The sequence below is a fragment of the Mycteria americana genome, chromosome 2 (assembly GCF_035582795.1).
Source record: "Mycteria americana isolate JAX WOST 10 ecotype Jacksonville Zoo and Gardens chromosome 2, USCA_MyAme_1.0, whole genome shotgun sequence".
NCBI lineage: Eukaryota > Metazoa > Chordata > Aves > Ciconiiformes > Ciconiidae > Mycteria > Mycteria americana.
Genome location: NC_134366.1, coordinates 101,853,163 through 101,865,938, shown reverse-complemented (window position 1 = coordinate 101,865,938; position 12,776 = coordinate 101,853,163).

The window sequence follows — 12,776 nt, the reverse complement described above, 5'->3', positions numbered from 1 at the left end:
GAAGGAACTGAGATGGTGCTAGGCACGTCTGTGCCCCAAATACAAAGAGCGGAAGAGTTGCTTTCCCCACTGTGGATACTAGAAATAAAGAATTGTGGTATATGTACAACCAAGGTGTAAATGTGCAAGTAGACTGCAACTTGGAGAACTCCAGTTAGAGGTAATCTCACTTTTGTACAAACTTGTGTATGATTTTTTTTAAACTGATGAAGTGAGCCTTGACTTCTGACTACCTTGATTATTCAGAGCATGAAGCTTGTTGATATCTAAGCTGTTGCAAAAAGCTAATGAAGTCATTGTTCCTGCATCCTGTGGATGTAGCTTGATGACTGTAAATTTCAGCTTATTTTTTTTAGGATGTGCCTGGACTAGGAAGGTTAACTAGCTAAAATAGATTAATACAGCCGTATATAATCAAGGAGAGAAGGAATAGGAGCTCATATTCTACCCGATGGGGTTTGGATTAAAAGGTGATGGGGTAAATGTGACTTGGAACAGACTTGTTCCTTGCTGGCACATCAAAAAAAGCCAGTGCTGCTAGTGACCATACTATGCTTTAATAATTCTCACAGTTAGGGGGATAGTAAAAAACCTCAGTGAACAATTGAATATGTTGCTTCTCTGAATCTCTCAAAGATTAATTTCTAATGCTTCTCTACTTACTGAAAGCAGGATTTTTTTTCTTTTAAAGTCCAAGATAGTGTATCTTCTTAACCAGTTTTTGCTGTATATGCAAGCATTCTAAATGGGAAATGTTTATGGTCAGCACAGGGGCAAGTTATGCTTTCCTAGGAGTCATTCTGTTGGTTCAAGTAACTTACAATAAATACATGTAGCTGAGTCCTAGGAAGGACAAATTATTTTTCTTTTAAGTTAGGAGAGCCAAAAATTGTACCTGGATCACTACTGGAAAAAGACGTCTTCACAAGATTTAGCTAAACTTAAACCTATTATTTTACGATCCTTCCTCTGAAACAGGTGACTGAGCTCAGATGCTTCTTAGGGGCAGGTAACTAATGCCTGTCACCCCTGTGAGGAAATACCAGCTCAGTGAGAAAGGCCAGCTCTGATGTTGCCGCTGCAGAGATGCGTAGGGCACTTTTGCTTTGGGCTGCAGCTGCTGAGCACAGCCCAGGGATCTGGGCTCCAGAGTGTTGTGGTAGGCACAGAAGCAGGTTATTGAGAGACAGGAGCAGAGGTCTGTTAAAACATGATGGCAACTGGAAACAAACATGAAGCGCTGTGAACTGAAGAAGCATCCCTCTGAAGATCTGCTCATCATGACGACTTGTCGCTCTCATGGCATCACTCGTGTCTGCTTCCCAGGAGGGACTTCTGGATATGCTGAAAGAGGTGGGCATGCTGAGGCTGGGGCAGTGTCTTTCTAAGGGTCAAAGCAGCACCAGCTGCAGGACTGGAATTTTGGTAACAGGGGCTTTCTCTGAAGCCCAGCAGTGGTGGTTGTGTCAGAATGGCCATCGTAGTTGCTCCATGCCCTGTTCTATTTTCAATCGCAAAAGGGATAGCCAACAAAAGCCATCCTTCTCTTCTCGTTGAAAAGATGGTGTTCATCTTTCCCTTTTTCCCTTCATGCGTAGAATAGGTTAATTCTCAAAGAAAAGGAAGCTTTGCCTAACAGTCAAAGGAAAAACAACGGGCAGATTCCCTTTTTGTGGGAAGCAAGGGTGCAGGTATGGGGAAGCAGAGCATCTAAGACACTCTTTTTAGTCTTAAATGTCTCCGCTGAATTGCACAGAAAGCCTTAGCTGGGCAGGATTCTGCAGCAGTCAGCATGAGTACCTAGTTCATGGGAAGAAAAAAATAATACATAAAGCAATTTTTTAAAGAAAAACATTTGTGCATTACAGAATCACAGAATCATATAGGTTGGAAAAGACCTTTAAGATCATCGAGTCCAACCATAAACCTAACACTGCCAAAAACCACCACTACACCATGTCTCTAAGCACCTCATCCAAACGTCCTTTAAATACCTCCAGGGATGGCGACTCAACCACTTCCCTGGGCAAATAAATTTGAATATTTTGAAATGTTTACCCTTAAAAAAGAATACACAGCACATCATTTTGCAAAGATTTGGCAAAGTGTTTTGAAGATGATGACAGCTAAAAGCTCACTTTCCTTTTTGGGTCTAGTCCCATTTTTCTTGGCATTGCAACACGTGTTTTCACTCCCCCCGCCTCTCCCCCCCACCCTTCCCCCTTGTCTTGAATGCCAAAAATGTAAATCTGTGGTTACATCAGAGGCTCAATCTTGGGGCAGAGCAGGAGATAAGCAGGTGTGGTGTCTTGCTGCTCTTCCATTGCTCTGCACTTTCCTTGGTTGTAATTATTCTTGCAATTCTGCCTCCCACTGTTTACGCTGTTACGGACAGTTGCTTCGCGTGGCTTTTCACTCCCCAAATCAGAGCAACCACCCACCCTTCTCTTTCTGATCTCAAACCAAGGACCAAAGACACCATTAAATTTCACAACCTCCCCTACGCTGGGTATATCCCTCTGGCATTATCTCCTCTCTGTCCCTCCCCATTGCAAAAGTATCGTATATCTAAAGCCAGACCCCTGTTCAGAGGGAGATCCGTATCCGTGGTTTCATTTGACTGCCTTTTTGACTGAATCGCTGTGGCAGACGCAGCTAAACCAGCGCTAACACCCTCCCTGGCACGCGGTGGCTGCCGCTGGCTGCCCAGCTCCTGCCGTCCTTGCCACCTCCCGCAAGGGACCCCGCGTTCACCTCGGATCACTTGGCTGCTCTTGCTCTAAGTGGCTTCTGCCGCACCTACCTGTAAGGTGCAACCCTTTTCCAAGTGACAGCTTAAGGCTAGCGGCAAAGACAAAATAGGTTGATGCCAGCGGTGGTTCCAGATGGCGTATAAAGTGCCTGCAAGCATTTTGATTTTTGACAGTGTTTTAAAGGTGTAGAGAAAAAAAAAGTGCTCCCTTTGTTTGGTGCTATGAAGGGTGCTAGTGATCTTGCTGGTGGCTGTTACCACCAGCGTGGTTTTTGTCCAGCTTAGTAGTACTTGTGAAGAGCAAACCTGGACTAATCAAAACCAGGTCTCTCTCTTCAGCAAATCTCCTCACTTGTGAGTTGCATTGTGATTTTCTCCCAAGATGCGCAGTCTTGTTTTCCTCTGTGTAATGAAAACCTTTCAGAAAACTTCTGGGCCTTGCAAGCAAAATCTTTTGCATAGCAGCAAGTGATCAAGTCTTAGAGAAAACTATTTTACAATTGTTTTAAACAGATTTGAAGTGTTTGTATTGGGCTGATTTTTGGCATCCCCTCTTTTTGTTGTTAAAGCCAGGAGCATCGTTACTATGAGTACAACTGTGCAAGGCCAGAGGCAGCTATAAAAACATATGAAAGAAATTAAAACCTCTTTCTTGTGCCTAATAATGTTGTATGTTCTGTGATCTGAAATTTTAGGATCTTGTAGGGTTAGCAGTAATTACCATAGCTGGCTTAAAATGCTGGGGTAAGCATGGAATTACCTCCATCCGAAGCACTCATCCCCAGTCCCTTTCCAAAATGCGGAGGAATACGAAGAATGAGAAAGTAAATCTTTCCAGCTCGTATCAAACGGCTTTCTAGATGACACTGAAACTGTTCGCAGCTGGCCATGTAAAACCAACCTGCAATGGCACCACATTTTGAATCAGAGCACAATGGTTAAAATCTTCGAGACAGTTATCCATGACTTTTACCAAGTTTGCAGATTTTGCTTTGACAGACAAGTGCCCTAATGTAAAGAGTAGAGGTTGCTCCAGTTATTAATTTGCACAGCTGATAAATGGTCTCTCCTGTGCTTGTCTGGGTAAGTAAACAGAAAGTATCTGTGATGGTGCCTTCCCCCCCCCCCCCCCCCATGGGTGGAGTAGGAATGCAAGAACTGCAACTTCCCTGTGATTTAAATAAAAATCATCTGCTGCTTTGCTTTTCTGTTTAGCTACGTAGGGCTGAACTTCAGTCCTGAAGATCAGGGTATGTACAAGTATTGCACTTTGACCCTAAGTCTTGTTTGTTCTAAAACTAAGTAAGAAATTTGCAGAATCTTATGGGATTTCCACCTTGCTTTTCAGGATGAAAATAGTGGTCATTCCTGGGAATTTTCCTTTCTGTGCTTATATTTTACTGTACCTCAAGAACTGGCCTAGAATTGACTTAATCTTTCATATTGCTCAGCTGAAAAAGGCAAGTAAGTTTTCAATTATTTCCAATAAACTAAGAATGCTGGAGACAGAGAAGAGTGGGAGAGGATTTGAATAAAATAACATGGTCTGCTTTTAACTTAGAAATAATAATACTGCTCTGAACCTGTAAGCGAAGACTAAATAAAGCCCTGGGAAGAAAACATTGCTTTTCCACAATGATACAATAGGACTTCTGTCCTGATGCATGGCTCTACCAGAAAAGTTTCTCTGGGCTACAAATGTCATGCTCTGACAACCGCGCCGTGTGCCAAGGAGTTAAGGGGGAGGGAAACTGATTCAGACCAGACTTTAAGTTAGATCAGGCTTTTGTTGCAGGAAGTTCCTGAACTGCGTTAGGATGATACCAGAGTTCAAAGGGGAAAAGTGAGGGGGAAGGAGAAGAGCACGGGCCATGCCGTCAGCCTCCAGCGTATTCAATGCCGCATCGAGAAGCGGGAGTCTTCAGTCTTTGTGCTTCCACTTTCTTAAATGCTGATGTGTAGATTTAGTACGCTAGCTGTTATTTAAGTAGGTTGTTTAAAATAATTAGATTTCAGTGTCCATTACTCAGGTTTTTTTACTCTTGTTTGCTTCACATAATGATCATCATCTGTTTGAAATTAAGGCTTCATATGGAAATAATCTAGAGCGCAATGGCTGTGTTCTTATTTGGATATATTTCTGTTATTTTTTTAATATTATACATCTAGTACCAGCTAAGAGAAGAAAAAGAGAGGGATTACAGGAGCATTTGGGGTATTTCAGTCTCAAGAGCCACTCACAGAGTAGCTAACTTCCCAGTAAAAGTCTGACCCTGCAGCTACTGAATAAACTTGCATTGTTGTTCCTCTGTTTGAGCAGTGCTTTCGGTGAACTTTTCTTTCATCTATTTGCATTGTGCTGATACCAGCAGTTTGCTCCCTGTGAGCCTCCTGAGCTCTGTCAGGCAATGTTTCCATCAGACTGCGGGTGGTTTTGCATGAGGGGTTTGGCAGGGGAGCATATCAGTATTGTCTCCTAATAGGCAGGATGTGTTAGCTGACCCTTTTCTCCTTCCTTGCCCTATCTCCTGTGTTTTCTTGCAAGGAAGAAAATACCGTACAATGCAAAGGTAAGGTGTAAGCAAAATTATTATCTCAGGGCTTTGAAGGAGGGGTAGGCAAGCTCCTGAGCACAGTGGTTCCCATAGTGCATCCATCTTTTCTCAGCTAAACCTAGCTTTGCAGACTGCTGCGGTACAACACAAGCTCCTGAGCTTGCACTGGGTTCACTATAGGTGTTCACATAAGTTCTGAGCTGCTTCGCGTGGCTGCCTGGGCTTGCAACCGAAACATCCTTATCTGTTTCTTCTAGTGCTCTTCTGACCTGAGGTGCTCGTTTAGTCTGCTCTGGCTGCTGCCTGAGGCCTTCCAGGGGAGCAGAAGTCCTGTTCTTGACTTCTCTTGGCGTCCTCCTGCCCCGATGCTGGGGATGGTGTTACCTCTTGTCTCCCAACACGTGTTCCTCTGGAGTGGCAAGCTGGTGTGATGACGGCCGCCTGAAGTCACTGATGTCCCCAGCAGATGTGGGCTTCTGTTGTGGGAAGTGGAGGTGGGACCTAGAATCAAAAGTCAGAGAGCTTTCTATGAAGTTTTGTCTACCTCTTTTATATATATATATATATATATATACACACACACATATATATATATATTTCTGTAAAACCCCATCTCCTCTGATATCAACTTTCAGCATCCAGCCACCCCCTTCATGATCTGAAAACACTTTGTTTACCAGAAACCTGTGTTATATTGTAGATCTGCTCTAAATTTAGCTGTACTAGACACAGTTTAGCTCAACATCCATTACCAGTTGCTGCTTCATTATTTAATATAGTTTATGTTATATGAAACTTGCCTTGGTTTGTGTTTGCTCTGGCTCTTTCCTGAGGTGCCAGTCGTCACTGTTTATGCTTCCCACTATTTTTAACCAAATCAAGGGGTCATCCTAGGAGGAAAATATTTGGACGATGAAGCTTTGTAAGATGCAATTTTATTGTTGACTTAACTTAATCAGGTCTTTGGGGCTTATATATTTAAAGCTCGGAATTCTGCCTCCCTGCTGCAGCGATGAGCAAGTAGTCCCATAGTTACTTTATCCAGTAAAGGTAAGGTACTGTTTTCCTGAACACTGCTACAAATATTTTCTTCATTAATATTGATGGTGCTTCACTCACCAGTGTGTCAAGTTTCCTTTCTCCTCTTACAGGAAGACTCCTCACAATAAACCCTGCACTCCTTGACAAATTTTCAGTGCTTGGAACTTCTTTTTGCATTTAATACTGTTGTTTCTGGCAACTGACTTGTAACTGTGTAACAGAGTCCAATTGAAAGTTAATAATCTCATTTGCTTTTCAGAGTGCTGTGCAGCAGGCTATGGACAGATTGTCAATTCCCCTTAGCTAGCAGTGCTTGAGGTGGTCATTTCTGTCCCCTGCCTGCTTGCCAAAAATAAGGCAATCCATTGCATGCCTTTCCCCTCCCCGCCCCCCTGCATGTGGGAATCCTGTCTTGACCTGTGGAGCTCACCACAGCTTGCTTGACTGGTTTTAAACTCAGCAAGACTTCTTGGTGCAGGATTTTGGAGGCAGTTGGTCCTGACTGCAGCATCAGAGTCCAAGCTTCATTTTAGGTTCTGCTCCATCTGCAGAAATGGAATTGAGTTATCCAGGGACAAGTACAGATCTCCTGGTAGTCTCTCTAGGGCTGCTGCTTTGGGTTCCCTCAGCAGTCTGACTTCTTTCCAGGCCCTGACCCGTGTCAGGGAGGCTGGTCAAGATTGTTCCTCAATCAGTCACGAACTCAAAACCACATTGTATTGCTCATCTTCTCATTGCAGAGCCTTCCTATTATCTTCCTCTGCCTGACTCATCTGACAGCTGCTGAACTTACCACATGCATCACTTTGCCAAATGAGGTCCTCTTTATTGTTGCTAGCAAGTTCTCACTTCGTTCAGGGTGAAATGCTGCTTAAATATTTCCATTCCAGAGGGACTCTATATACTCAATAACGTGGCATTCAACTCGCTCATTCTTCCAGCTGTGTGTAAACTGAAACTATTCTTTTCATCAGTTCTTCTTAGGGTTTGAGGTTTGAGAACTGCACAGGGCAGAAGGTGCTTGGAAACATGCCTTCAGTGCCTAGCGAGCAGGTCCCAGGGCACCCGAGTACCAGAAAGTGCATTTCTGTCTGCTGGGCTCCCTTGCTTAATTTGGACCTCTAGCAGCTAAGCCACTTGCTTGTGGACTCGCACTTCCCGTCTGGCCACTGTGTATGCATGGGTTCAGCTGCTACTTTCTGACAGGAATTGGTTTGTTCTATGAATAGGGTAGAAACATTATTTATTTTGCAAGTTCCAAGCCCGGTTTTGTGTGCAATAAAGCCTAACGAGAAGTTATGGTGGCAAATGGCTGGAGAACACTTTTTGAGTATGGGCTTCTATGTGCATATTAAATATGCCTATATGCACGTATAAAAATAATGAAAATATTTTAATGTGGGTCTATATGCACGTATAAAAATAACGAAAATATTTTAATGTGTGTCTATATGGTATTTTTGGTGGGGTATTTCACAGAGGGATTAGGGTCATGTGGACCATGTTTTCTATTTAGAAAAAGAAAATTAAATCACTGTCCATATTTATTGACAGGAATTGTATGCTTGTAAATAAAGTTATTTTAAGGGTGTAGATAAATGGCCTGCAAAATGAAGTATATCCAGATAGGCAAACTGCTACGTATTCACTGAATGCCTTTGACGTGTTTAGTTGCAGTCTTTATTAGTCCACTGTATATGTTGCACTGATTAAATGGGCACCTTCACGTTTTGTTGCTGTTCCACACACATGCAAGTGAACACACACGCACGCGAGCAGATCGAGCATAATCTTTTTGTCATTTACTTTGCTGTTTTACTGTTAATCAACGCTCTGTGTGTAGCTGATTCATCTGTAGATTTTAGCAATGACATTTTATGTGTTTGGCGAAGTGAGGTGCATTGTTTTGAAGAGCCAGCTGTCCTCTGTGGCTAGTTGGCCCAGCTGTGACCAGCAGCTGGGTGCTGCAGAGACCAGCTGGGCACCACGGCAGCAGCCAGGCCAGGGAGCATCAGCCCTCTGCAGCTGAAACTCACCCATCACAGACCCTTATCTCCAGGAGTGTATTTATCCACCAAGTTTGATAGTATTTCTTTGTCCAGATACATCTAAGTTTTTTTTCAAGAAGATAACAGATTAATAAAGTCTTGTCTATGGTACCTGAGGAATACAAGGCATGAACTTCGTTTCTCAAAGTTTGGGTTAAGACAGTGTGGTATCAGTGGTGAGCTCTGAAAGCTCATCACTGTTTGGAGAGGAAACCTGCTCTTGTATTTTACATAGAGACACTGAGGGGGGAAACAAAGGTGAGGGAGCTTGACGGGCCCTCTGGGGTCTAGCAGCAATAAAGGATTTTATAGATGAACAGACCTATTTGCAGCATTGGAGTCCTATTTGTGTTCCCTGAGCTTTGTTTTAGGTTGTGTGCAACCTGCAGTAAATGAATTGCCTTACTAAGGGATAAATATGGGTCTCCCGGCAGCCTCTCTAGGTAGCCCCTGTCAATAAAGGGCCCAAGGAGCCTCCTTGCTCTGATGCCCTTCACCCTGCCCCTTCCTCTCCTTCTCCATGCTTTGGCATTTGCAGCTGCTACCATGCGACTGATTTGTTGGTGGGATGGATATAAGGAGCCAGGAGGTGAGAGCACCCTGGAGTGAAGGCAGAGGGATGGCCTGCAGGCTTAACACTTTGCTTGTCCTGGACCTGGTAACACTTTGTTTCTGTGGAACTCATTCCAAATCAGGAATGGTGTTATAACTTTGTCAGAATTATAAATGGTCCTTAAAAAATCAGAAAAGCAAAATCCTGGGTTAAATCAGGTTTGTTTGGATATTAGTTTCTCAGCGTGTGTTCTCTTTGTCTACGTGTTTAAGTCCAGATGTTTACTGGTTTGAACTGAAATCAACTCTTTCCTTTGCTGCCTTTCCTGACTGATTACATCAATATCACAACCTCAGAAGACATGCTGCCTACTGGGGGTAGGCACTGGACCTTGATGGCCTTTTCCTCCTTATTGTGTCCCAAAGCCCTGGAGCTGCAGTTGCCTCTTCTGGTTACATGCCAGAGCCAAGCGCAGGTGTCGTACACCCCATCGCTGTCATTAGGGTGGTGTTGCCAGGGCCCAGCAAGAAAGACTTCCAGCTCAAGGAGCAGTTATTGAAAGCTATTGAGGACAAAATTAAAATGAGAGAATCAGCTGGTGTCTTCAATATTGTGTGATTGCAGGAACGTGGAAAGAGAAAGAATCCTTAATTAAATGCTTTCAGAAGCCTTAATGAAATCAGATGTTTAATCCTGGAGGTAGAGCTTCTTTTAACTAGATTGGCCTCACATGAAGAGAATGAACTCAGCTGAACATCATCTCTGGTTTCACACTAAATGTGAAATAAAGTCTCTAGAGATGGCAAGGGTTTTGAATAATAACAACACTCAAAGTTATCAATACCTGTTTGAAAGTGCAGTTGTATTATTAAAATGCAGTTTGGATTATGTTGCCTCCATCAAGGCAAGGCCCATGAGTAGGAGTATGCATGTCAATACATGTCAACAGGTGAAGCAGGTGGTTGTCTCAAATGCACATCATGTCCTTCATGCAGACTGTATGTATGAATGTATGTGACCGTCAATGTGCATTTCTGTTTAGCTAATGTGCAGCCCCCACATTTTCTTTCCTTTCCTCCTCCCCAAACAGCCTCCATGAATCTTATTTTTGTTCTTTGAATATTGGCAACAGTAAGTTATAGGGGAAAAACATAATTTCTTTGTCTGTTTTTCTTTTGGTTCTCCTCTCTCAGGCCTTAATCTGCAATTTGCAAATTCTTCACCCCGCCTGGGTGTTCCTTCACTTGACTGGAAGTGCACATTGGTGTAGCCTGCCAAGTATTTGGGCAAGTCCTTCAGAGGGCAAGATGCGTAAAAGGGGAAGGAAGCTTAACAAACTGGGAAAAAGTGTTTGTAGGAATAGAAAAAAGGGCGGACGTATCGGGAGCAGGTATAGTGCCATACTTTCAGTTCAGTTTTGTTTAAACAGGCCAGACTTCAAGTTCATGTCTTCTGAACCACTACTGTGCAGCTCACGAAGTAATATAATATCCATATATTGCATAGATATCTGTACCAGCTAATATTGCACTCATGTTTATGGATAAAAGTGACCATTTTCATACATGGGTGGGTTTAGTGCATTCTGGCTTTTTTTCAGCTGAAGTAGCTCAGAACTTGGTTTGGAAGGATCCCATTTCTCCAGAGGGTGTGGGTGGTGGCAGGGCACAGGAGATCACGGAAGAGCAGTGACATGTTGTGCATCTTTCATGTCTGTATTCTACTGATTAGCTGTTGTTAAAACCAAACCAAAAAAGCTCCTGAAGTCAGGAGCAGTGTTGGCTTGTGTGTGTGCAGCTCCCTTGCTTCCTGCCTTCAGCTCCTAGAAGCTACTCCTTTGATCTACTGTGCTTCTCCATTCACAGCCCCGTCTTCGAAGTGGTGTCTGAAGGGGCAGGCTGTATCTGTGGAAATACAGTTTCCAGTATTTCTGATGAAATACTTTCATCAGAAAGAGACTCAGGGTTCATGTGGACAAAATTGCATCAAGAGAATATATAACACTTAACTGCCCTGGTATGGTGTGATGGAGAGACAGAACGTTTCATAAAATTTGAAGTTTGCTCAGTTTCATGGTGGAAGATGATGTGCTCCAGAGCTGACCTTTAGCTGGGCACCTCCGAGGGCACGAAGGCATATGGGATCTCTTGTCTGAGCAAGAAGGGAGCAGAGGTTAGAAGCAAGCACCAGACACGCACTCGTATTTTTGTAAATGAAGTGGAGAGCAATAACCAAAAAGGTGGGAGGAGCTGATGTTACAACACAGGCTTCCAAAAAGCAGTTGTTAATCAGAGCTAATCTGTTCAAGGAAGTAAAATGATGAAAAGACTCCTGGCTTGCGGATGGAAAATGTCTGTTACCACAGATGTAACTCTCTTTTAATTTAGCAATTTACACTTTTTCGCCCCCACCCCCACCAAAACCCACGGATCCAAGTCTCCATCAAAGGAGTAGAAAGTTGCGGCTCAGCCTCGCTGCTTCTGAGGCTTTGAAATAGGGAGTGAGTGTTCAGGATGCCGTAATACACAACCACATCAAAAAGCCGTGATGATATGAACAGATCCTTTCTGTCTAGGTTTCTAGGTAAGTATGTACACCAGGGTTTATCTGGGATGGCACTGGGCAGCAACCTGTTTTGACCTGTTCATTCAGCTCCTAAGAAATTCCTCAGAAAGTATCTTGGCTGCTGAGTAAAGGGGGAATTTGTGTAATCTGAACCTTAAAGAGGAATGTTGATATTGCTCCCACACAAATGCATCGTTGTGGTAAGGAGGTGAGGTGGTTTTTAGCCAATCATTAACACTAACTTATGCAAAAAAATTGTTGGAAAGAAGCAAACAGGTTTTTTTTCAGAAGTCACAAGTTCACGTGGAGTAAAAAGTGTCTGTGTCTTGGTCAAAGGTCACTGCTGCTGGAAATAAATATCAATACAATTTTACATGTACCCAGTACCTGTGATTACTGTTTCAAATAGCTGAGAAGTAACCATTGCTACCTCTACCTCTCAAAACTAAGGTTAATCTATAGGAATCTAAACAGACTTGGTGGTGCGAGACATTAACTGGGACACACCAGTCAATTTAGCAGAATCATGGGGGTGATTACTTGTGTTGCAATGAGAAACAGGCTTTGTAAGTAGATTAAGCCTATAATTTTAGCTCTGATTCTTGAGATATAATGCTCATGTGCATTCCTTCAAGCCTCCTCTCACATGTCCTTACCAACATATATTGGTGGGAAATTGTAGACTGGCACACATAAATTAGACCTAGAAAATTCCTGCAACCATCACCGGCTCTGGGATAGCAAACCTGAGGCCAGTGATTTCCAGTGAACCTACCTGAATTATAGAAGACTCAAGAGTTGCTTACTAAGTGTCCGAGACTGAGACACCTTAGTGAGCAGTGTAATGTACCGTAGTCCTTAGGTATGGGGTTACCAAAAAGTTTTTGGAGGTTTTACCTGCAGTGTTTCTCAGTGTCCTCTTGCTGCCAGACATCCCTTGTCCCATCAGTAACCTGGGGCTTCTGTCTCACCAGTAGTTGCAAGGGTCAATGTTTCCCTTGTGTGTTATCGTCGGTGTTATCGGTGACATACAGGGCATGATTTAGGCTCTTTTACTGTGACTAGTATTACCCTTCCAACTGAAAACTGGCATAGGAGAGATTTAGTAAACGATCGTATGTGACCCCTTCCTTCAGGTTTGTTCATTCTCCGTGACAGGCTCAACTCAAACCAGATGAATAAGCTATAATGTGATCTGGCATTTTGCTGGAAGAGCTGAGTGTGCGGGTTTTTTTTAATTGTAGTCTGGATTTCCCGCTGTT